The sequence below is a fragment of the Leucoraja erinacea genome, chromosome 4, assembly GCF_028641065.1.
Source record: "Leucoraja erinacea ecotype New England chromosome 4, Leri_hhj_1, whole genome shotgun sequence".
Taxonomy (NCBI): Eukaryota; Metazoa; Chordata; class Chondrichthyes; order Rajiformes; family Rajidae; genus Leucoraja; species Leucoraja erinaceus.
Window position 1 is genome coordinate 21,493,251 of NC_073380.1, and position 25,843 is coordinate 21,519,093.

The 25,843-nt window shown below is 45.0% G+C and overlaps 1 pseudogene; it reads right to left on the bottom strand.

The window, feature by feature from the left end:
* Positions 1–21,531: 21,531 nt before the first annotated feature.
* On the bottom strand, positions 21,532–21,685 carry LOC129696829 (U1 spliceosomal RNA; annotated as a pseudogene).
* Positions 21,686–25,843: the final 4,158 nt, after the last annotated feature.

Consider the following 25,843-nt stretch of genomic DNA (forward strand, 5'->3'; position numbering starts at 1 on the left):
CATTTCTGGAACACACTGTGGACACATGCCAGAATATCTGGTGATTTATAGAAATTCTCAAGTCCTATGTGCAACTGAACTCAAGTCTATCTGACAATCTGTTCATTCACATCCATGCATTTGACATCAAGGGCCATAATGACAATCAATGGGACAGGGCCCAGCCTATTCAACTGATCTTATGAAGGTTTTCCTGTTAAAAGCTTCTGTTTTGCAGATAAGGCAGATAAGGCCCTTATCATCTGGCCATGTGGAAATAAAAAGCAATAAAAAATGACACTCCTGTATGCCAAATACAGAAGAGCAAACTAAAGGACTTTGAAATAGAGATGTATCATTCAACCAGGTTGGGCAGCATCTGTATAGAGGTAAAACTGAATCAACTTTTTAAGACAAAGATCGTTCATCAGTACTGATAGAAAATAACATGAACATTTAGCAGAAAAGTATCGTACAGTGTATGTGCGTTCAGCAACCGAGTGAAAGGCCTTTGGTGCTTCCCACACGAACATAAACCTGTCATTAGGGTTTCAGAAGTAGCAGAAGATCGAAATAAAAAGAAAACATGAAATACTGGAGTAACTCAGCGGGTCCGGCAGCATCTATGGGGAACATGAACAAATTACGTTTTGGGTCATGACCTTCTGAGTTCTCACAGTGACGTGATTAGTTTAGAAAACAAATATAGCATAGAGCAACTGAGATTGGAATGCTGGTGAAGGACAAGAAATGGTTCTGTCCATATCTATTACATAGAGATGATACCAGTTTTGCCCTGCTAATTGTAAGGACATTTGACTTTTGTGGTACTGAAAGCATGCTTGTGGAATGCTGCCCGGTGAAATTACTGTTTTAGAAACCATAGATTAGGCTGGTAAAGGATTCAACCTGAAACATTGTCTGTCTACTTAATTCCGCATAGGCAGCCTAACTTGCTAAGTGGTTGATCCATTTGGTTTTCTGCATTCAAATAAACATCCCATATTTATTAAATGCAGGAAAACTAAAGATCAATCTGAAGGACATGGGTCAAACGCAGGCAGATGGGACTAGCTTAGATGTACTTTTTAGTCAGCATGAACTTGTGGGCTGAGGGTTGGGCAGAAGCGCCTATTGCTGTCCTGTACGACTATGATTATGTATTTAATACTTCAGTAAAGGATCAACACCTTCATGAAAGATCAGTATAGCACGTAGTTGCCTCTGAACTGTCAGCTTGATCACAGTAGTGATGTTGACATCCTGTTGGAAGATCATATGAAAACAGTAACAAAAAGCAATACAATTTATATATCAAGCTGCAGCAATGTTTGTGAAATAATTCAACTGGACATTTTGAGGAATACATCTTTAATTCACTTTTATTCCGACTATCTCATTGCAACATAAAAAAACAGCAAACGTGACAAAATATAAGGTAAAGCAAAAACTTCAATAATAATTTTCTGTAAAAACAGAATCTACAAACATGAAAAATATTGGGTTTTCAAAGGGCTCCTGCTATTAACCAATAGTGGACTAAGGAGGTCCAAAACTAAGTCCTAAACTTAGGTAATGGCAATGGCTTTCAGCAGTTTTTAATTTCCGTAGTGGGTAATGTTAAACATACCTTAACCCTCTCAACATTCAACCTGACTCTTGGAGCCACTAAAGAACACAATTGCTTCACAGAGTGCATTTCAATAGACAATAGGTTCAGGAGTAGGCCATTCGGCCCTTCGAGCCAGCACCGCCATTCACTGTGATCATGGCTGATCATCCACACTCAGTACCCCGTTTATTTTTTATCACTTTGCAAATAAATCATGTTTTCATGTTTATCACTTTGGAATAAACCTTGACATATCCCAGTTAGTCTTTATCTTCCAAACTTATTGGTGTTTGTTGAACTATTCATAAATGTCTAAGCTACAGCGCAAGAAAGAGCTACTTCTGCCAACATAGTTCTGAGGAGATACGTGCTAATAAAAATAATATAGAACAATTTCAAGCCTAACTATTTTTTAAGATGCTATCTTCTATCTACAGCTATATATACATAACTAAAACTCTGATCTTGTGCTCTTCCGATTTGCGAGGTTTTTCTATTTGTGCAAAAACTGTATGCGATAGTGCTATGATATTTCGCCAGGTTAGTTAGCATTCACATGTGCTGCGAGTGCAACAAGTTTCATTCCAATCGGTGGTGTATTGTAAAAGGTATCGATGTTTAAAAATCTTAATAACCACGCTGCGCAAATTTCTTCGGTAAGCGCCATTCAATTGGTCTCTTTTCCTGTCAGTCAATGCCACGACCGGGATGGTGATGCCCCTTCCTGCCCCACCAGTGGCGGTCTGTCCCCCTTCACTCACAAATTCCACTCTCCGCTCCTCACAGTAACTTGTCTATCGTCTCCCCCCACCGACGCTAGCCACGGGGGGCGTTCAGTGGAGGTTCAGTAAAGGTCCAGTGGAGGACCTTGTCCCGTCTCTCTCTCCCTCATCACTCACCCCTCTCCCCCGCCCACCCTCTGCGGCAATGGCGGTCCCGTCTACCCATCTCCCCGGTTCTGGCTCCTCCGCCGCCGCCGTTGTGGTAACTCACCCTCACGGCGAGTTGGAGGAGATCTTCTCCACCAGCTCATCAAAACACATGGTGCCCACTGTGACAAACATGACTGCCCCCCCCCCCCCCCCCCCCCCCCCCCGCTGCAGCAGTGACCAGGCAGGCAAAGGCTGAGTGGCAGCAGCAGATGGGCGGGTAGGGCAGGATGGGCCAAGTGGCAGCAGCAGGTGGAAGGACAGGATGGGCCGAGCGGCGGCTGAGCCCGAGTGAGGGAGGGAGGGAGAGTCGGGTTGCAGGGTGCCCGAACAGTTTGCGTGGAGTTTGAGTAATGGGCCTGTCCCGCTTGGGCGATTTTTCAGTGGTCTACTGGTGACTGTCAAGTTGCCGGCAGTCGTCTGAGAAACTGGGAACTGGAAAGGCGACTGTCAGAGTGGAATACATACACACACACACACTTGCATTGTTTTTCTATTTGCGCAAAAACGGTACATGATAGTGCTATGATTTTTCGCCGCCTTACCATTCTCCTGTGCTGCAAGTGCAATAAGTTTTGTTCCGATCGATTTGTTATCTATATATAATTCTGATCTTGTTATCTTCCAGTTTGCGTTGTCTTTCTATTTGCACAAAAAATGGTACATGATAGCACCACAGTCACCGGCGGCTGTCAGTCACTGGCGGTGCCCGCCTCGCCCGGCGCCTGAGTCGGTCAGCAGCGGCCAGAGGGGATGGTCACAGTTGTCGGAGGGCACAGCCACAGCCACCGGAGGACGCAGCCCACAGCGAGGAGAATATCCCAACGTGAAAGGGTAAGATGAAGGAGCGGAGTGAGTACTGGTTTATCACATCTGTCGATTTGGTTCATGATATACATGCATAAGGGAGCATGCTCCGGAAGTGGCAGCGCTGCCATGCAGCTGTGGCTCGCGTGCAGTCCGTCTGTCTTTTCCTTTTTTTGTGTCCTTTTGTCTTGTTGGACGTATGTTTTAGTTTATTTTTAGTTGTGTTTGTGTGGGGGGGGTGGGGGAACTTGTTTTAGTCTCTTCCTTCATGGGGATGCAACCTTTTCTTTGTCGTATCCCCATCTCCGTCTCCGTCTGCGCTGAGGCCTAGTCGCGGAGCTGGCGGCCTCCAAATGGGATTGACCTCGAGGCTCCGGAGGCAGAGCCAGGACTCACCATCGCGAAGCTGGCTGACTTCGGGGCTGTGGTGGCGCTGCGGTGGTGGCCTGACCTCGGAGCCTCGGAGGCTTCGGCCATAAGCCCAGTGGACGATAATATCGGGAGCTCGCATGGAGCTCGCAGGTCCCAAGTTGGTGACCGATTCTCCGGAGCTCCCGCAACAACAGCTTCATCCACTGGACTGGAGGGTGGCAGCTTCGTCCGCCCCGGGCCACGGCATTTGAACCGGCCCTTTCGCGGAGCTCGGATTCGGCCGCGGGACTTACCATCACCCGGCAGGGGGCCCAACATCGAAAGCCTGGATCGCCTCGATGCAGAGTGAGAACAAGGAAGGAAGAGATAAAGACTTTAAGACTTTTGCCTTCCATCACAGCGAGGAGGTTCTTGGTAGACTCACTGTGGTGGATGTTAAACTGTGTTCATTGTGTGTTCTGTTATTTTATTCTCTGTCATGACTGCAAGGTACATAATTTCATAAGCTTTATACTTTATAGCTTTATACTTTATTGAAAAGTACCACAGTTTGTGGTGCATAATTTGCAGGAGAAATTGTTAGCATGGGGATGGATTTCCTGTTGCCTGCCGGGCAGCTTGGGCTGTCCATCAGCGGCTGCGCGTGATATTCAGGTGCGATTAGGAGACCAGGGGAGTGCAAGGAACATGATTAGACATTGCCAGCCATCTCTGTGGGCATTCTGCTGGCCAGCTGTAGGTAATTAACCCGGGTGTCCCATGTCCAATGGGATAGATTTGCCAGTATTGATGGGATGGCGGGAGCCTTTTCCGAGCGACTGTGAGCGATCTAGTGGATGTGAATGGATATGCCAGTGCCCGCTATCTTGTGTTTTGTCCATTAGAACAATGATCAGCCATTTTTTAAATGTACTTCATTGGCTGCAGGTCATGATCTGAGGTGATGAACAAATGCTTAATAAATGCATATTATTTTACACAATAGACAATAGGTTCAGGAGTAGGCCATTCGGCCCTTCGAGCCAGCACAGTCATTCAATGTGATCATGGCTGATCATCCACAATCAGTACCCCGTTCCTGCTTTCTCCCCATATCCCCCGACTCCGCTATCTTTAAGAGCCCTATCTAGCTCTCTCTTGAAAGTATGCAGAGAACCGGCTTCCACTGGTCTCCAGCGCCCTCTGAGGCAGAGAATTCAACAGACTCATAATTCTGTGTGTGAAAAAGTGTTTCCTCATCTCCATTCTAAATGACTTACCCCTTATTCTTATACTATGGCCCCTGGTTCTGGACTCCCCCAACTTTGAGAATATATTTCCTGCCTCTAGCATGTCTATACAAGCCCAGCCGCTCCATACTCTCAGCATATGACAGTCCCGCCATCCCGGGATTTAACCTTGTGAACCTACGCGGCACTCCCTCAATAGCAAGAATGTCCTTCCTCAAATTTGGAGACCAAAACTGCACACAATACTCCAGGTGTGGTCTCACTGGGGCCCTGTAAAGCTACAGAAGGATCTCTTTGCTCCTATATTCAACTCCTCTTGTTATGAAGAGTCAACAAGCCATTTGCTTCTTCACTGCCTGCGGTACCTGCATGCTTACTTTCATTGACTGATGAACAAGGACCCCCAGATCCTGTTGTACTTCCCTCTTTTCCAAACTTGACACCATTTAGATAATAATCTGCTTTCCTGTTTTTGCTACTAAAGTGGATAACCTCACATGTATTTGTTTTTGTACATCATGGCTAATCTGTAATTCACTTCTATTCCTTAATACAATAAATAATGTTCTTGATTATTAAACGTTGTCTGGTTTGGATCAAACAGCGATGGGAGTGATCTAAGAATACTGCTGACCACAATTCCCCATATAAATTCCCAACAGACAAATCCCAACTCCATCTTGACTTGTCGCAATTGGATAATCCGCTCACCTTTCAAAACAAGTTACGGGAATTTCCATGGTCCCAACAAACATCTGCTGTTATTCAGATAGATGCTTGTTGGGAAATGGCACATACAGTGGTTATTAACCATTGACAATAATTCACAGCATGGTTATTTTATGATCAAGATGTTAGCATTTAACATATTTCTTCTCGGGTTATGTTAAATATAAAAGAGAGCAAAGTTTTATCAAGAAATTAGTCCATCAGTATGTAGGTAATGCACTTGGTGAAAACAATTCAGTTGGTGAACCTCCAAAAAAGTCCAAGATGAAGACGGTCTTTGATCTTTTGGAAGTGAGGTAGTCCGCTAGAGAAATTGAATATTTTAACATTTTATTTTATATCAAGTGTATCCCATTGTAAACTTTATCTAGAAATGAAAGCTGCTGATGCTGGTTAATACAGAAAAGGACCCTTCAGACTGAAGAAGATTCTTGACCCGAAACGTCACCTATCCGTGTTCTCCAAATATGCTGCCTGACCTGCTGAGTTACTTCAGCACTTTACGTCCTTCATTGTAATCTTTCTATCTTCATAAAGATATTTAGCTGCTATCTTCTCCAATATAGTTTTCTAAAAACTTGTATTGTCAAAAGAAATAAATACTAAAAGATGAATATTTAACCGGTTGGTAAGAAGTCCCCTGTCTTGGCAATTTATTTAGGATGTTATCCTTTTTAAAATATTAAGCTCTTCTCTGTGTCAAATAGTGGTGAAAGCAAAGGTACACTGGGATCTATCCTTTGTATACAACGCAAACTAACACTCCCGATGAGGTTATTAATGCTGAAGAAAACAAAACATCATTTTCCTCACTAGAATAAATTAGGTTACCCAGAAATAAGGAAATATTATATCCAGTGGTCTCAATAGTGTTCCAATGGACCTGTTGCATTTCCTAATTTTTTCCATTACACTTTATTGTCAAAATGTTCTCATGATTTGCACCTTGGTGAGGTATACGGCCCACTGTATGACGCACAGTTTATTGGAAATCATGATTTTTCCAGTTCATGCCATTACTTACTTTTGATTTTGATTCCTTTTATTGTCATTCAGACCTTTCGTTCTGAATGAAATGTCATTGCCTGCAGTCATACACAATAATAATAAATAACAAAACATACAATAAACACAACTTAACATCCAGCACAGTGAGTTCACCAAGCACCTCCTCACCGTGATGGAGGCAAAAGTCTTAGTCTCTGTCTCTTCCCTCCTTGTTCTCCCTCTGCGCTGAGGCGACACAGGCCAACATACTCCAAGATGTTACATGTGTTGATGGCAAGATAATTGATCATTCTTATCATGCTGATCACAGTTAAAATCAATGCTGCTTAGGATTTCTGTTGATTAATGGCAGTGTTTATGCCAAAGCCAGTTAGTCTATGAAATAATAATACTGGTGAACCAGCCAGACCTAATTTATTACTCAAAACTTGGGTCTTAAGATCTTTAAACATATTTTCCATTTGCCCTGAGCTAATTTGCTTAGTTCCCTGTGACTTCAAGTCCAGTTGAAAACAGAGAGGTCTAAAACACAGCCAATTCCCTATCACCTAATTTTAAAATTCATGTAGCACACAAACTCAAAATGTACGCCACTGACTGATCTATTCTAAAAGACTTGCTGAGACCTATCCTGTATCAGATCACGCTTTATTAAACCATGCAAGGCAGCTTTTCAAACACTATGGTGATTTTCCAATGAATGTATCATTTGATACCATATAAATAGTCAACTACCAACTTGACCAGTCAATGCTACAATGAACATAGAAATGTACAGCAGGCGAATGGGCCCTTTGGTCCACAATGTCTGTGCAGAATATGATGCCAAGATAAACTAATCTCATCTGCCTACGTGTGATCTATGTCCCTCTATTACCTGCATATCCATGTGCCTATCTAAAAGGGTCTCGATTATCTATCGTATCTGCTTCCACCACCATCTCTGGCAACACATTCCATGTAACCACCACCCTTCGCAAAATATGCATTTGGAACTATTATTATGCTCAACTGTTCTTTCAAAATGTAACTAACTGTTGATGCAAGAAGAGAGATATTTTTATTGCATAATGATGCGATATTTCAGTCAAAATAACAATGAGGTAGAGCAACTATTCCACGTTATGATGTCTAAATGCAGCAGCACCAGAATAGGTCCTCAGATTTCTGACAAACAATGAAGTCTAAGGATAAGGGACAGCAGGTTAGTGCAGCTGAAGAGTGGTAACAAATGGGTTTTCTGTCTCCAAACTGTCTTCGTGGGTTTTCTGTCTCTGATTCTTCTGATTACAAAGAAACTGACAAACCCAAAACGTCATCTATTCCTTTCTCCAGAAATGCTGCCTGACCCGTTGAGCTACTCCAGCACTTTGTGTCTATGATTTTTCTGACACTTATTTGGTGTCAGGGGCTTTGGGGAGAAGGCAGGAGAATGGGGTTAGGAGGGAGAGATAGATCAGCCATGATTGAATGGCGGAGTAGACTTGATGGGCTGAATGGCGTCATTCTGCTCCTATCACTTATGTCTTATGACATTGAGCAATAGGTCCCACCAGGTATCAGTTAAGTACCTAGGCATTTGAACTAGTGCAAGAAGGATGATGTAGCTGATTCTGGAGCTGGGGTAGACAGACAGAAAAAAATGAATGCACAACCATTTTATGCCTAATTTCACTTTAATGGCTGACCATTTGTGCCCATCAAAATAGTAAGATTAAACGAGAACTTACCAGTTTGAAGTTTGATCTTTATTTTATGAGGAGTTACGATGAGGGATTACGTGAAGACCCTGCCAGCACGCATGCGCGACATTCATCAAAGTAGCAGTGTGAAATCACAGACAACAGTAGATGAAATAAACATAGTAAGATAAGAAGAACTAGAATACCAGTTGATCTTTATGATAGAGGGCGGGAGCGGAGGGCACGTAATCCATCATCGTAACTCCTCATAAAATAAAGTTCTAACTTCAAACTGGTAAGCTCGTTTAATCTTACTATTTTACTTCGGAGTCACGTGAGTGACTACATGAAGATTTTAAAGATCTGTGATTTCATGCCGTGGAATGAGTCCATGCTTCACTCACTGCCTTAGTTGACCAGGGGAGGAAGTATGTTATCATATTCAGATATGAATAATGACAATAGTAACCTCCCTTACCCGGGAGGAACTATGAACAGAACTTAACATAGAGTTCGTAAATACCCCCCCATCTGGCAATGGGTTAGTACTAAATGTGTGGAAAATTGCTAGATTGACCATCCTGCAACCACTAGGATATGGTCCAGCTAACTTCCATAACCCTGCTGCTGAGGTTGTTACAACCTTGGTGGAGTGATTTGAAATGTCAGTATTTACTCCTGTATAAGCCAGACCCATAACCACCTGAAGATGGTCTGAAGTGATACCTTCTTTTGACGCTAGATGTAACTAACAATATTGCTAGTTCAGAGTCTCTAGGCTCTAGTGATCTAACATTCTGGTGTAGAAGTGTGACCATACACAATTGAAGGTTCATGGGATATGTGAACATCTAGTTTGAGGTCATGTTGCCCCTGGTCTACATTGCTTGACTAAGTCATAACATGTGTTATTTAGCCTGCAGATAAACATAGAAACATAGAAATTAGGTGCAGGAGTAGGCCATTCGGCCCTTCGAGCCTGCACCGCCATTCAATATGATCATGGCTGATCATCCAACTCAGTATCCCGTACCTGCCTTCTCTCCATACCCCTGATCCCCTTAGCCACAAGGGCCACATCTAACTCCCTCTTAAATATAGCCAATGAAGTGGCCTCAACTACCCTCTGTGGCAGAGAGTTCCAGAGATTCACCACTCTCTGCGTGAAAAAAGTTCTTCTCATCTCGGTTTTAAAGGATTTCCCCTTTATCCTTAAGCTGTGACCCCTTGTCCTGGGCTTCCCCAACATCGGGAACAATCTTCCTGCATCTAGCCTGTCCAACCCCTTAAGAATTTTGTAAGTTTCTATAAGATCCCCTCTCAATCTTCTAAATTCTAGAGAGTATAAAGCAAGTCTATCCAGTCTTTCTTCATAAGACAGTCCTGACATCCCAGGAATCAGTCTGGTGAACCGTCTCTGCACTCCCTCTATGGCAATAATGTCCTTCCTCAGATTTGGAGACCAAAACTGTACGCAATACTCCAGGTGTGGTCTCACCAAGACCCTGTACAACTGCAGTAGAACCTCTCTGCTCCTATACTCAAATCCAAAGATATAATCATCCTATCCAGTCAACGTTTATGTAATGACTGGACCCGTAGTGCTGCATGCAGGGCTATGAGCAGAACCACTTATAAGTGAGTTAGCCCAAGGACAGGGATGTAGCTGGAGCCCTTCAGTGAAGCGACGTAGCACAACGTTAACACCCCATATCTCTGCGTCCCTAGGCCTGGGAGTTTTCGAGTTGCAGATTTCCTTCATAATCTAGAGCTCAGAGGGTGACCCCCCCAGAGTGGATTCTACTCATAGCAAAAGGATTTGAGTATAGGAGCAGGGAGGTTCTACTGCAGTTGTACAGGGTCTTGGTGAGACCACACCTGGAGTATTGCGTACAGTTTTGGTCTCCAAATCTAAGGAAGGACATTATTGCCATAGAGGGAGTGCAGAGAAGGTTCACCAGACTGATTCCTGGGATGTCAGGACTGTCTTATGAAGAAAGACTGGATATACTTGGTTTATACTCTCTAGAATTTAGGAGATTGAGAGGGGATCTTATAGAAACTTACAAAATTCTTAAGGGGTTGGACAGGCTAGATGCAGGAAGATTCTCAGCCAGCATGATGAAGCAGTTAGGTTTGTAGATGGCACTTTAGACATCATGATTTGTCAAGCATATGAGCCTGAACTACAAGACGTCAGTCATCCGTGCCGAATATGTAATATAATTATAAAACAAATACCCCCCATCACCTTATGAGGAAATATTGATATTTTTTGTTGCCATCCCTGCGATCTGCAGCGAGCACGTTCATGGTTGGTTTAACAACCCCAGCCACAGGAACAGTCTTCTCAATCTCTGTAAGTCAAAGAATTGATTATATCATGCTGAGGACGGTTTCTCGCGTCACAGATAGACCAATACTCGTGTCTAGAATAACCATATGTGGTTTTATCATTCCCCACATCGGTGGGAACCATGGGTGGCTAAGCCCGGCAGGCACTATAAAAAAGCCTGAGGCGGGAACTTGCTGAATTTTGCAAACCCGTCTGATGAGGCAGAAATGGAGGAAGACATAAAAGAACATTCCTCCTTAGTGTAGCTAGAATTTAACCAACGCTACCGATATGTCACATATTTTCCACTGGTGATTGAGCCTGGATGCAAGCTTTTTGGTCTTTAATGTTCACAATGTATTTTAAGACTTTGTGATCCAACACCCATATTGTGTACCGTAATGAGGTTTCGGTAAACTTTCACCGGATATTTTGACTTGTTTGCACCCATGTAAACAGACATTTGCCACCACCGAAGTGTATCAACTTGGACTAGAGCATGCAGATTAGGCATATTCGTATAACCCTTTAATCCACAGAATGTACCCAGGGTCTATAGTGTAGATCAGTGCATGTTCCTTTAACCATAGTGACCTCCCGTATTACTAACCACTCCCCATTGTCTCCAGTATAATTGTAGTGTCCCCACCTCTAGCTCGCTCTCTAGCTCCAGTGATGACCACGGACAGCTACAGCATAGTGATTAACAGTTACCTAATAAATAGTTATAGTAAAAGACTTGTGTGTGTGCAGTAAGTCCTTTTACATGGTGTCATAGCGGTAGACTTGCGTCTCCTGTTCATCGGTTTTTGTTTTATCATTTCTTTCTCCCAGTCCTTCCCTCCTTTCTTTTATCATGTCCCACCACTGTCGTCGACCAGACCAGTTGGTGTTCGACACGGACATTGTCCATCGCTGGACCGTGTTCCAGCGCGATTACGAGCATTACATTGCTATCGCCCATCCTGATGCCACTCCTGCTGTACAGGCTCACCTATTGCTTAACCTCGCGGGACCTGCAGCTATGGATCAGTATGCATCGTTCCATTTCGCCGCCGGAGAGGACCGCAACGACCCGGTATGTCTCCTTAATAAGTTCGCTGCCCTCTGTGATATTCCTACCAACAACATCATCGAACGCTTCAAATTCTTCCAGAGGCAGCAGCTGCCAGGCGAGCCTGTCGGCACTTTCATTGCCGCCTTGCATCACCTGGCTCAGCGCTGCCGCCTTGACACAATCACCCCTGACGAATTAATTAGGGACGTCCTGGTCAATGGTCTCCGCAACGATAGACTGCGTGAGCAACTCTTAGTTAAACCCGATCTGACACTGCGGGATGCTATGTATTCTGCACGCATGTCTGAAGCCGTTGGTTCCGTGTCCAGACAGGCTCCCCAGGACATTAACTTCACCGGTCAAGCCGGTCGCCTGACTACGCGACGCAACCCCGCGGCTCTCCCCATGAAAGTCGCCACCTCCACTGTCCCGCGACGCTGCCCTAACTGCTTTTTTACGGCTCATCCCTCAAACATTTGCCCCGCACAGGGCAAGACCTGTCTTTCCTGTGGCAAACTCGGCCACTTTTCTGCCGCCTGCCGTTCCCGTGGGAAGCCAGTCCCTGCTCCAAGAAGGAGTCTAAACAACCTTGCCGAACTAAACAACATTGCACTCCCTGATAGCGCTCTGCTTCCTCAGTACGAGCTGGAGGAGCTCCAAGACTCTGATGCACTCCCCTCTCGTGAAGATCCAACTATTTTTTCACTTTTGGGTACACCTGCTCTGATTACGGATCCCTCTGTGCATGTTACTGTGAACGGCCATTCCTTTTCAGCCAAGGTCGATACTGGCGCTTTCGCCAATGTTATGTCAATAAGCCTTTTCAAGCAGATCAGATCTGGTGAGAAAGTACTCCCTGGCGACACCTGCCTCCATGCCTACGGGGGGGGCGTCCTGGTTCCCGTGGGTAAGGCAACTCTTATCTGCACAGTTCTAGAGACCTCTCGGCCCCTCACTTTCCACCTGCTGGACTCTGACAACGTCACCCTGCTGGGCGCCCGTGCGTGTCAGGACTTGGGGCTAGTCTCATTCCACCACAGCATTCACCTGGTGCAGGCTCCCATGGACCCACTTATTGAATACCCCGACCGTTTTGATGACGTTCTGGGCAAGCTGCCCTGCGACTACAAGATTGTTGTCGACCCGAGCGTCGACCCGGTGATTCGACCGGCACACCGCGTCTCCTTTGCCATGAAGGGCCGCGTGGAGTCTACTCTGCGCGATATGGTGACCATGGGCATCCTCAAGGAGGTGAGCGCTCCCACCAGGTGGGTCTCCACCATGGTCGTCGCAGCCAAAAAGGACAAAAGCGAGATTCGGATCTGCATTAACCCCAAGGACCTCAACCTTGCCATCAAGCGCCCCCACTACCCCATGCGGACGGTAGAGGACGTTGCTGCACAGGTCGGCCCTGCTACTGTCTTTTCAGTCCTAGACGCCAAGAGCTCCTTCTGGCAGATCCCTCTGGACGAACGCTCCTCATTCCTCACCACTTTCAGCACTCCCTTCGGCCGGTTCCGTTTCCTCCGCATGCCGTTTGGAATCAACTCTGCCAGCGAGGTTTTCCAGCGCACCATGGAGCAACTGTTTGCCGGCTTACCGTGCGCCATCATCGTGGATGACATTCTGGTGTACGGGAGGGACGTTGCTGAGCACGACCTGAACCTCCGCAAAGTCCTGGACAGGGCGCGGGTGATAAACCTCAAGCTGAACCCGAAGAAATGCCGATTCCGGGTTCCAGAAGTCACTTACGTTGGCCATGTCTTCACGGCTGGGGGTCTCAAACCCGACCCCCAGAAAACGTCAGCAGTCACTGACATGCCCGCTCCTACCGACGTCCCTGGCCTGCAGCGTTTCCTGGGCATGGTCAATTACCTGGGTAAATTCATACCCGACCTCAGTGAACTGAGTGCCCCCCTTCGGGAACTAATCAAAAAGGACTCCGCGTGGGTCTGGCTCCCGCACCACCAGTCAGCTTTCGTGACTCTGAAGCTAAAGCTTGCCGCTACCCCGACTTTGAAATTTTTCGACCTGCACCGACCCATTATCCTCACTTGCGATGCCTCGAAGTTTGGTCTCGGTGCCGCTTGCCTGCAGCTTTATGACAACCTTCAGCTGCCCGTCTCCTACGCTTCACGCACCATGACCCCTGCCGAGCAGCGATATGCCCAGATTGAAAAAGAGCTGCTTGCCGTGGTCTTCGCTTGCTCCAAGTTTAAAGACTACATCCTCGGCAACTCTTTCACCATCGAGACTGACCACCAGCCGTTGGTGACAATCCTTAATAAACCTATCCATGTTGCTTCTTCCCGGTTGCAGCGCATGATGCTGCAGCTCCAGCGTTTCACGTTCCAGATCGTCTACCGTAAGGGCAAAGACATGTTTGTAGCTGACACTCTTTCTCGTGCTCCGCTGCCTTCCGTTGTCCGCCACCCGTACGAATCCTCCGACCTTCTGGTACTAAACGTCAACATTGTTCCTTCACAGCAAATGCAGTCCCTGGTCCAACATACTGCTGATGATCCTGCCCTGCAACAACTTGCGGACGTTATCCGCCGTGGTTGGCCTGACCGTCGCTCCGAACTGCCTGCTGGCGCGGCACCATATTTCCTCGTTCGCGACGAACTGGTGCTTCACGCCGGCGTGGTGGTAAAGGGTCACAAAGTCGTGGTGCCTGCCGCACTCCGGGATCACTATTTCCAGACTGCTCACAGCGGCCACCCTGGGGTGGAAGCTACCCTCTCCCATGCCCAAAGCCAATTCTACTGGCCTGGCATGGCTCAGGACATCCGTGACAGGGTCTCCGCCTGCGCTGCCTGCAACACCCTGCACCCCCATCAGCAGCGCCAGCCTCTCCTGCAGCCGCCGGCTCCAGAGCTCCCATGGATGGCCGTTGCCACCGACCTCTTTGAGTGGCGCGGAAAGCACTTCCTGGTCCTGGTGGACTCGTATTCCAGCTGGTTCGAGGTCGACCAGCTGACCTCCATCACCTCTGCCGCCGTCATCGGGAAACTTCGCCGTCACTTTTCCACCTTCGGCTCCCCGGTGACCCTCCGGTCCGACAACGGCAGCCAGTTCTCCAGCGACGAGTTCAAGACCTTTGCTGCCCGTTGGAACTTTCACCACATCACCAGCAGCCCCGAGTTTCCTCAGAGCAACGGACTTGCTGAGCGGGCCGTTCGTAGTGCCAAGGAGCTGCTGGAACACTGCCGCCTGTTCCGTGCCGATTTCCACCTTGCCCTGCTTAACCTCCGCAACATTTCCCGCGACCCTGCGCTCGGTTCCCCTGCCCAACGCCTCATGTCTCGCACCACCAGACCTCCCCTGCCGGTTTCCCAGCAGTCCCTCAAGCCCTCTGTACAAAATCCTGCCACTGTCACTGAGCGCATTGCCAAAAAACAGGACACCCAGAAGCGCTCTTTTGACAAATCTGCCCGCCTACTTCCACGTCTGCTCCCGGGGCAGGTTGTCCGGATGCAATCCCCCACTGGCCACTACCGCCTGGCAGTCGTAGTCGGAGACGCCGGTTCTCCGCGCTCCTATTTCGTCGACTACGAGGGGGCTATCTACCGTCGCTCCCGCCAGCACTTACTCCTTGTGAATGAGCCCGCTCCGCCTCCCGCGGATCCTTCTCACCCCCCCCCATCTCTTCCAGACCTCCCGTGGCCCCTCAGGCCCCGTCTACGCCTCGCATGCCACGCACCCTCCCCTCACAACTGTCCGCCCGTTCCCCTGCCTCGCCTGTCAAGCCAGCATCGCCCGCAAAACCTCCCTCCCCTGCCAAGCCTGTTTCTCCACCCGCAGCCCCGCATTCTCCTCCGCCCGCCTCTCCTGCCCATCCCCCGGCTGCCGTCCCTTCTGTTCCCGACGATGAGGAGGAGGGCGGTTTACGCACCCGCTCTGGCCGCCTGGTCAGGCCGCCTGTCCGCTACGGGGAATTCGCATAGTGTTGTACTGTTGCCGGTGCGGTTGGTGTTCGTAGCGTATGAGCCGTGGTCACTCTGTATAGTACCTGCCATGCTTTTGTTTCCCAGAGGAAGGATGTAGATCAGTGCATGTTCCTTTAACCATAGTGACCTCCCGTATTACTAACCACTCCCCATTGTCTCCAGTATAATTGTAGTGTCCCCACCTCTAGCTCGCTCTCTAGCTCCAGTGATGACCACGGACAGCTACAGCATAGTGATTAACAGTGACCTAATAAATAGTTATAGTAAAAGACTTGTGTGTGTGCAGTAAGTCCTTTTACAATAGGTAGTTGATACCATGTAACTGAGGAATTGGTAACTCTCCCATCCACATCTGTAACTAGATGGCATGAGCAATTTCTCATCCTGAACAATAGCATCAGTTTGTAATTTAACTGAAGATTTACTGATTTAGTGGAATAGCATAGAGCTGGTAACAATGACCACATGGTACTTGAATGCTTACTTCTTTTGCATGCTGTATAGTTCTGATTGTGCAAAGGCCTAAATAGCACAGCTGTAAGCCAATTGTACTTGATGAACAGAAGGTTGCTTGATCAATTTTGTTACGGGCTTCAATTAATTCCAATCCCTTACCTCAGGGCGGAGTCCCAGACGATTAAATAGAGTTAAAGGTAATCCCAATCATCAATAAATTCAGTTGGTATCAATTTAAATTTATCTGGACTGATGAGAACCCAATTTCTCAAATGGGTTTTGTGGCTGATACAGCTAACTTAGCAAAATACAAAGTTTTACAATGTTTTAAATGTATCATTGCCCCATCCAGTTAAATTTCAGATATTTCCAGTGCCCTGTGAATGAAGCTGACCCCATGGGAATTAATAGTCACGAAGTTTCAATGTCTATACTGCACATGCGAGTTGGGCTTGTTGATAATAAACAGGCCTCATTTGTCATAATAGCGAGCCTGCCTAAAGACGCAACTCCAGCCATATTCCTAGACTGTCTCGGTTGTACTGTGCAGTATAAACTATCTCATCCAACCTTCATGTAAATGGTCCACAACCCCATGTTTCGGAAAGAACCAGACCCACCTACTGTCATGGTTACCGGTGGCTTTATGGTAAGCCCAAAAGGCCCCCGATGCTGGTTCGATTTCCATCCTTGATTGGGTCGTAGGGCTGCTGGTGTATGTGGACCCATGTCTTCCCAGGTGCATGGTAACTCCCAGCCGGCACCTGTTCCTCGGACATGCTTCCGAGTTCGGAGTCAGTTGCCAACTGACTCCTCACACTCACCTTTGCAGAAGGGAGTTTTGTAGGCAGCCCTGAAAAGGGTGCTGGCACGGCTCTCGAGGAGACCTGCGCTGATGTGGCCCTCCCTGGCCAATTAGGATGCGTAAAACGTCCGAGGACGAACGCATATCAGAGAGGCCCTCCTGGCCTGACTTCAGTCTAGGCCTTTCAGTCTCCTGTTTTAGCTCTTACCCTCCTCGGGCAGCCGGAGTCTGAGTTCGCCGCCGGCTACCCGCTCTTCTGCGGTCATAGCCGTCTCTTCCACACGGTCCCTGTAGCTGGGGTGTCCCCCAAGCACGGATCTACCCGCGGTCTTCCACACGGTCCCCATGGCTGAGGGTTCCCCCATGCACGGATCTCCCCGCAGCTTTTGCACGGTCCCCATAGCAGAGGTTTCCCCCAAGCACGGTTCTACCCATGTTCTTCGCAAGGTCCCTGTAGCTTGGTTATCCGCAGTCTTCCCATGGTCCCTGAAGCTGGGTTATCCGTGGTCTTCCCATGGCCCCGAGGCTGGGTTATCTGCAGTCTTCCCACGGTCCCTGAAACTGGGTTATCAACGGTCCTCCCACGGTCCCTGAAGCTGGGTTACCCGTGGTTTTCCCGTGGTCTCTGAAGTCGAATTATCTGTGGTTTCCCGCGGTCTCCGAAGTCGGGTACCCGCGGTCTTGGAGAACAGGTTACCCGCAGTCTTCCCCCGGTCCCGGAAGGCAGGTTACCTGTAGTCTTCTGAGGTTCCGTGCTCCCCGCAGCCAGGCTTCTTCCTGCGGTCGGCATTCCCCACGGCCCTTGTAGTTGGGACCTAAAATGCTGGCGAAACTCAGCGGGTGCAGCAGCATCTATGGAACCTTGTAGCAGGTATCCTTGCGGTGTCAGGAGCCGGGATTTCCCCTTTGAATGCTCCCTCGGTTTTGGGCTTCCCCCGTGCCGGCGTGGCTTAGTAAACGGGGTTTCCCTCATGGTCCCTGAAAAAGGGCTTCCCCGCGACTCTGTGGTCGGATTCGGATATCCCCGCAATTAGAGCCGGGATCCCCCCCAGCCGTCCCTGCAGAAGTGAGCCAGGTGGCGCTGGGGTTTCGACCTCGGACCTCCAGCAGGAGCTCTGAACGCTTGCTGCAGTAAAAAAGAGACTTGTAAAAGTTAAAAACTTACCCTCAGGTCCGAGCTGTTGGAAGAGAGCTCCAACAGCCTGTCGTTTGCGCAATGTGAGAGACGATATGTCGCGCATACCTGCTGGCGGGGTCTTCACGTAGCCACTCACGTGACTCCGAAGTAAAATAGAATTTGTGCTATAATTCTAGTTATCATGAAATGCCTTAAATCTTTGCTAAATGGCTCATGTTCAAGTACAGTTGAATGCATTTTCAATTCCTTTTGCCCGATTATTTCCCAGCATCAATTGTTTCCCAGAAAGTAAGTGTAGAACAGATGTAACAAAGTACTGCAACCTATTTCAAAGTGCTGGCACATCTTAAAAGATGCAAATTCCTTTAACTATTACCTGAATAATTTATAACTTCTTTCTCCAGGACTCCTTCATTTGGTCCCCATACACTCTTCATCTATATTCCATATGTCTCAACCATGCCTGAACTGGGTCATTGACTGAACTTTCTGCTGATTCTTATAACTTCAGATTTCAAGTCCCATCTGATCTGTCACCTGGTCCTCTGCGTAAGTGCAGTGTGCAAATCCTATCCAATTTTTTGAACACCACAAATGCCAATAATGTGCGTTTGCACTCCACCTAAAGAAACAATGACCTGCACATACCTATTGTGTAGCTTTAATCTCCTTTTTGCAATCTTTACCAGATGAATTTAATGTGTCACGATTTAAATGCATAGAAATGCATGTTTGCAGAGAGCGATGAATCTTTGGAATCCCCTTAACCCAGGCTAGATTATTAAAAGAATTTAAGATTCAGTAGATACATTTGTTTAATGCTAGGGAAATTGTGGGCTTTGGGGAACAGGCGCAAAAGAAGAGAAAAGGCCAACTCAAATCAGCCATGATCATATAGCAAGGCAGGGCATGTTTGAGAGGTCAGGTCATCAGCTACCCTAACTGACAGCTGCTCACTGAACATTCGATAAATAAACAGGAAAGTTTGTGACAACCTTCAGAAGGAGCTTTGCCCTGGAAAACAGAACAGGCAACAGGAAGAATAGAAACGACCTTTCTTAAATGAGTTTGACCAGTCTCAATACTTTATCCAGGAAGCGTGAAATTATTTTGTAAAGCATGAAATTACAACATGTAACCAGAGTTTCAGCTCTAACCGATACCATATGACTCACTTGTTTGTGGCAATGAACTGTGTACATTGTTAGACTGCAAAGGAGCTGTCAATTTTACCTCAACATCTTCAGCCGATTGTACAAGTCAATTTATACTAATGCAAAGTATTGATGATTTTAGTTCAATGCTGGCTATAAAATATGACATAACTTCATAGCCACACCAATTTATTTTAGATATTATGAAGCAGAGAGAAAGGAATACAGGTGCCAAGGGAGGAGGAAGGGGAGAAAAAACCCTGTTTGATGGGTAGAAGGATAAATGGAACTAGGTGGGGGAGAGTGATGTACCTAGATAATGGGACCCCTGTCATTTTCCCCTCCTCCCCACCTTGTTAGCTAGACTCCCCCATCTTGTTCCATTGGATGAATGAACTAGTAACGTGTAATTTGGCAACCTGAAAGTATATTTTTATTATCTTTTCCATTCATAGACCAATATCGAGTTAAATTTCTACATACTAAAACCATATCTATTCTGCAGATTTAGATTGCTCTTTTGTCATAAATTATGCAGGTTAACTTTGTATATTTAGAATTCACTATATTCTGAACAATGAGATTACATTTTACTCACTGACAGAAATTAATGTGTGTTTAGAATGCATTTCTCCAAACTGAATTTTAGTAGGCAGCATGTCATGCTGAATTTGGAGAGTACTTAATTGAGAAAGTTTGCCAATCATGTAGGTCACATCTAACTGTTGCTAGGGGGAGAGAAAAATGGAAACTGGTCATTAAGTATTTAATTTTAGTTCCAATTGTAATGTCTTCTCAAAGACATGTCGCGGGGTGACTCCTGTTTGGTCATGAGTAGTCGCCAAATGAGTCGTACCTTTTCCTGGTTGCCACTAGATTTTCAACATTTTGAAATTTTTTGGCGACCTGCTGCAACTAAGATGGGTGCCGGTAAGTCGCCGAAAAAATTGCGTAAGTGGGACAGGCCCTTAACCCCTGACCCTTAAAAACCTTAAAAATATCAATTGACAGCCTCCACAAATATCGGTGGCAATGAATTCTACAGATTCATCACTTGAATGGTTGGCATCATTTAAAGTTGGCCATGCAGGAAATGATTCAGTGTATGTAAAGCCCAAACAACTGTGAAACAAAGAACTTAAGCTTCAGTTTAGCTCTTAATGAGCATCAACAGAGGCAGAAAGGATTCAACAATAAATTAGCATTAAAGTTAATCAATGGCTCACAAAAATAATTAATATGTCATGGCTGAGTAATATAAAGCAGGGCCATCTTCCAAGACATTGAGAGAGCATAAAACATTGCTGTATTCACCATCCAAGCCTAACCATATTAAAACCAACAATACCTGATACAGTCACAGATTGACAAATCCTTTTAGCACCATTTACATTACTCACGTCAATGAAAATTTACTCATGGAATAAAAGGGATGAAAAGTGATTTTAAAAAGTTTGAAAATGTATTTAGTTGATAATCCTACCTTTCAGTTTCAAATTAAAGTTCAAATACTAGGTGTTAACTAACAACACGTAGTTAATTCCTATTTTTCAAAATATATAATTCAGAAAATATTCAAATGTATATTGTAGTGAATATTGAATCAGCATATTCAGTACAAGTCATGCCATTCTATTTACATATCATGACAACATTTCATTATTATTTTTGTTGTATGCAATCTATAAGCAGTCTGAAGTTCTTTTTTCTCAGATTCCGGCCTCTCCATCTAAAATAGCAAAACCACCTTAAACAGATGTCTTACAGATGTCTTTGTGATGGATGCGCCAAGCTCAATCACATTTCCTTAACATGTGCATAACAACAGCATTCTGTTATAGACAGCTCCTTCAGATTGCCCTAAAATCAAAAAATGCACTGATCAAGGGTCATTGTACTGCAGCTAAGTTACTGCCTTGTATGATCCACCTTGTTCTATTTAAGCCACAAGATCTGATTGGTGCACATTCTAGTTTAGTTTAGTGCAGAGATACAGAGCGGAAACAGGCCCTTGGGCCCAATGAGTCCACACCGACCAGCGATCCCCACACATTAACACCATCCTCGGGACAATTTGCACATATAGCAAGCCAATTAACCTACAGACCTGTACATCTTTGGAGTGTGGGAGGAAACCGAAGATCTGGGAGAAAACCCAAGCGGTCATGGGGAGAACGTACAAACTCTATACAGACAGCATATGTAGTCAGGATTGAACCCGGGTCTCTGGCGGTGAAAGTGTTGTAAGGCAGGAACTCTACCGTTGCACCACCGTGCTGCCCTTCAATTTTAGAACACGAACGTCCCCCCACTACCACAAATGTCGCAGTGGAGTATCCGCATTTGGGGACATCGCAGGCGTCAGCACACCAAAAGTGCAATGGAATAGTCTCGACCTGGAACTGCCTTTTTGATCACGGTCTCTCCCCTGTCAGATAGATTAGTGGCAGGCTAAAATTAATTAAGGAATAGATGGCCTTTTCTCTCGATTACATTCTTGACAGGTATGATACAGAAATGTACGCCTCATGTAACCTCTGACATGTCATGACATTCGTTGAAAAGAGATGGGTAGGCACACAATTTAAATGCCTTGAAATCCATCCCTAAGAAAACACCAAGGCTTTCTGCTGCTGACCCCAATTTCATTCACGTCTCAACTACATCTCCCACCATGTCAACTTCTTGCCCAAAACTTCCCAATAAAATGTGAAGTCAGTGGAAAAGCAGACTAGAAATGGCAACTAGTTCTTTTCATGTTATTGTATAGATTTTAGATTTTTTGGTCCATTTTTGAGTTAGCCTTTAGATCGATAATCATCATTAGTGCCTCCATGCAATTTTCGGCATGAGATGCAAGGTGCCACAATACGAGACCACATTTGAGAGATTAATTTGCAGAAATGGAATGGAGACATGGTAATAGATAGATCATAGATTGATAATTGAGGATTTTTGTTCAGAAAACAGTAATATCCTTGTAAGTATGTTTTGCACCCGATCTGCTTAATGACATGCTTTCTACAGCAGGGTGAACAGAATTGTTCACAGTATTCCAAATGTGGTTTTATCAACATCTTGTATACCTGTAACACAATGCCTGAACTCTTGTACTCAGTACCCCTGATCAATGAAGGTAAGCATGCCAAATGCAATCATCACCACCCTATCCTCCTCTGTCATCACCTCTATGGAATTATATGACAGGACCCCTCAGTCTCTCTGTTGTGCAACACTCCCCAATGCCCTACTATTTAATGTGTAAGCCCCACCATGGTTCATCCTTCCAAACTGTAATACCCTGCAATTATCTGAATTAAATGCCATCTCCTATTCCACAGCCTATAGGGCCTTCTTCACTGTCCACTATATCACCAATTTTGACGTGTAGGAAAGAACTGCATATGCTGGTTTAAATCGAAGGGAGACATAAAATGCTGGAGTAACTCAGCGGGTCTGGCAGCATTCTCTCCAGAGATGCTGCCTGACCCACTGAGTTACTCCAGCATTTTCTGTCTGTAACCAATTTTGATGTCATCTACAGACTTACTAACCATCCCACCAACATTCACACCTAAATCATTAATATAATAATGAACAACATTGGACCCAGCACTGATCTCCATATCTGTACATATTTCATTTTCATAGATATCAACTCTGCATGTTTCCAGTACCCTCTACCCCACCCTTTCTCCTACCCTCAAGCCAATGTTGTATCAATCTGAACCCAATTAGCTAGCTTACCCTAGATCCCATGTGATCTAATCTTCCAGACCAGTCAACCATTTGGTACCTCATTAATGCCTTGCTAAGGTCCAGGTAGACAGAAACTACCTCACTGCTCTCAATAGTCTTTTTGGTCACGTCTTTTAAAAAATCAAACAAATTTGGTGAGGCATGATTTTCCCCACACAAAGCCACGCTGCCCACCCCTAACCAGTCCTGGTCTTTCCAAATGTATGCAGAACCCATATCTCAGAATCCCCTTCAATAACCTACCAACCACTGATGTAAGGCTCATCAGTCTTTAGTTCCCAGATTCTTTCTTAAATAGACACAGCATTACTCCCCTGGTTATCAATGATACAAATATATTTGCCAGTGGTCCTTTAACTTCATCCCCAGCTCCAAACAGATACCCTTGAGCAGGGCCTCAATATTTATCTATATGAATGTGTTTTAAGACCTTCAGCACCCCCTGTTCTATAATGTGACCTGTCTTCAGGACAACATCATCACATTCCCAGCGTTTTCCTCATATCCAAGTCTTTCACCACAGTAAATACAGTTGATAAATATTATTTTAACATCTTGCTCATCTCCTGTGCCCCCATGCACAGTTGACCTCATTGATCTTGTAGATGCCCTATTCACAATCAATGCATGTCAGTTGCTCATGAGTCAGCCCTTGCATAATGGGAGAAAATCTATAAGAGATAGCGAAGGAATTGAACACAGAAGAGGCTGTTACGCAGGTCTCTACTGACAGAAGAGCAAGTTCTTTCTTTGCACAATCCCATGCTGTTACAAAAGATTTTCTCTGTTTGGTGTCACACTAGTCTGTATCAGCATATTTGTTTAAAACTCTCCTGTGGATAAGCTCCAGAATACATTTCCTTTGAGGATTCTTGATTCTGGCTCAGTGAAGAGGAATTCATCTGTTCCTATCAGAGAGAGAAAAATAGCAAGGCAGCACTCTTGAATCATTAGCTGTAATATGCAGAGTTGATATCTATGAGAACGAACAATGTACACGGGCAGAGTCTCTTATTTCTTGAGGAAGATACGTAGAATGATTTTTATGACTGCAATTCAGATGACTGGTACATACATTGAAGTGAAACTGAAGACTGTAATTCACATTATTTCTATCATAATAACATTTCAAACAACATAGAGAGCATAAAACAGTACTGCACTGGAACAGGCCTTTTGGCTTCCAATTTTTGTGCCAAAATTAATGTCAAGTAAACTATCTCCTCTGCCTGCACATAATCCAGATCTTTCAATTTCCTGCATATTCATGTGCCTATCAAAAAACCTCCTAAATGCCACTATAGTGTCTGCTTCCACCATCACCAATGGCAACATGTTCCAGACACCCACCACTTTCTGTGTAAAACAAAAATGGCCCCATACATCTCTTTTAAACTGTGCCCCTCTCACCTGAAAGCTATCCTGCTAGTCTGACATTTCTACTGTGGGGAAAATAAAGATTCAGTCTTTGTTCCATTGAAGGGGATGGTGTTTGCTCATAATTACTGACTTTGATCACATGGAAGAGAACAATGGGGGAGGGAGGTCCTACTGAAGTATAAATGCATGCCCTCACTGGGGTAGAAATCCACTGCTCTGTGGTGTAATCAACATGCAGTCATATTGTTTATGCATTGAACTCCACTTCTGAAATTCGGTACTATTAACTACATTAATTTCAGAAGCAAATTTCAACAGACACTTGTTACTACAATTGTTTCCTATCTGCCATAAAGATACATGTTAACTTCAATATATATATTTTTCTGTGAACAAAATGGACTATTGCCTTATACCACCTATTCTAATCCTGATCTAATAACCAGATAAAGCCTTCCCTCATGAACTGTAAAGCTTCTTCGCATGTCATTGTAGTACTGACTTACAGCATTATTGGACTAAACTATGTTTTATTTATTGGTAATAAGCAGGGGGGTCACCCTGCATATCAAGTTAATTTTATTTAGTCAATTTTCAGTGCTGAAATATTAATTACATTTTGGAGGAAGGTTAGTTGCATAATTTACCAGGACCAAAATTACATTTGGTCAATATTGCACACAGCAACAAAGATCAAGAAAACTCAGATGCAATATCAACTATATTGTTTGCAGTGTACTCTGTTTACATATTCTGTTGTGCTGCAGCAAGTAAAAAAAAAATCATTGTTCTATCTGGGACACATAACAATAAAATCTCTTGACTCTTGACTCTTGAACTTCACAATAGGATTCATTCACTATTGCATTAGCTGCAGTATAATTGCTAAGACCACTAAAAATCCTATCAGGTTCTATTATTTGTTGTTATTCTAATGCCATTTGTAAAAATACAGCTACAAAGTTTCATTTGTGAAAAGTTGAGCTTTCTTTAATTAAAAGTTAGCATCTCCACCAGCGCAGCATTCCCTCAATACTGCACTGTTAACTTGCTGCTTTGTGCTTACTTTACTGGAGCAGTACTTAAACACAGAAACCATTGATTCAGATGCTAATTCAACGGAGCCATGGTTGATGCAGTGTTTATGCATAGTCTGTGTACAACCTTGGTTAAGTTGACTACAACAAGGTCATCATCATATTGCACGCTGATATACAGTACTTCAAACAAGGAATCTGAAGGTCACATACCAGCAATAATTTTTTAACTCATGTTTTTGAAAATTATGCAGTAAGCTTTCCATTTTCAAAAGCATAATGCAGTGTTCCAAGATTCAATACCTTAAAATCAATAGGTTTATAGTTCTAATACAAATAAGTCTGACGCAAAGAAAATGTGTGCCTTTACGTGTGTGCATTTTCTAAATGACAGCATATTAACAGTAAAACAGAGCAACTAAATT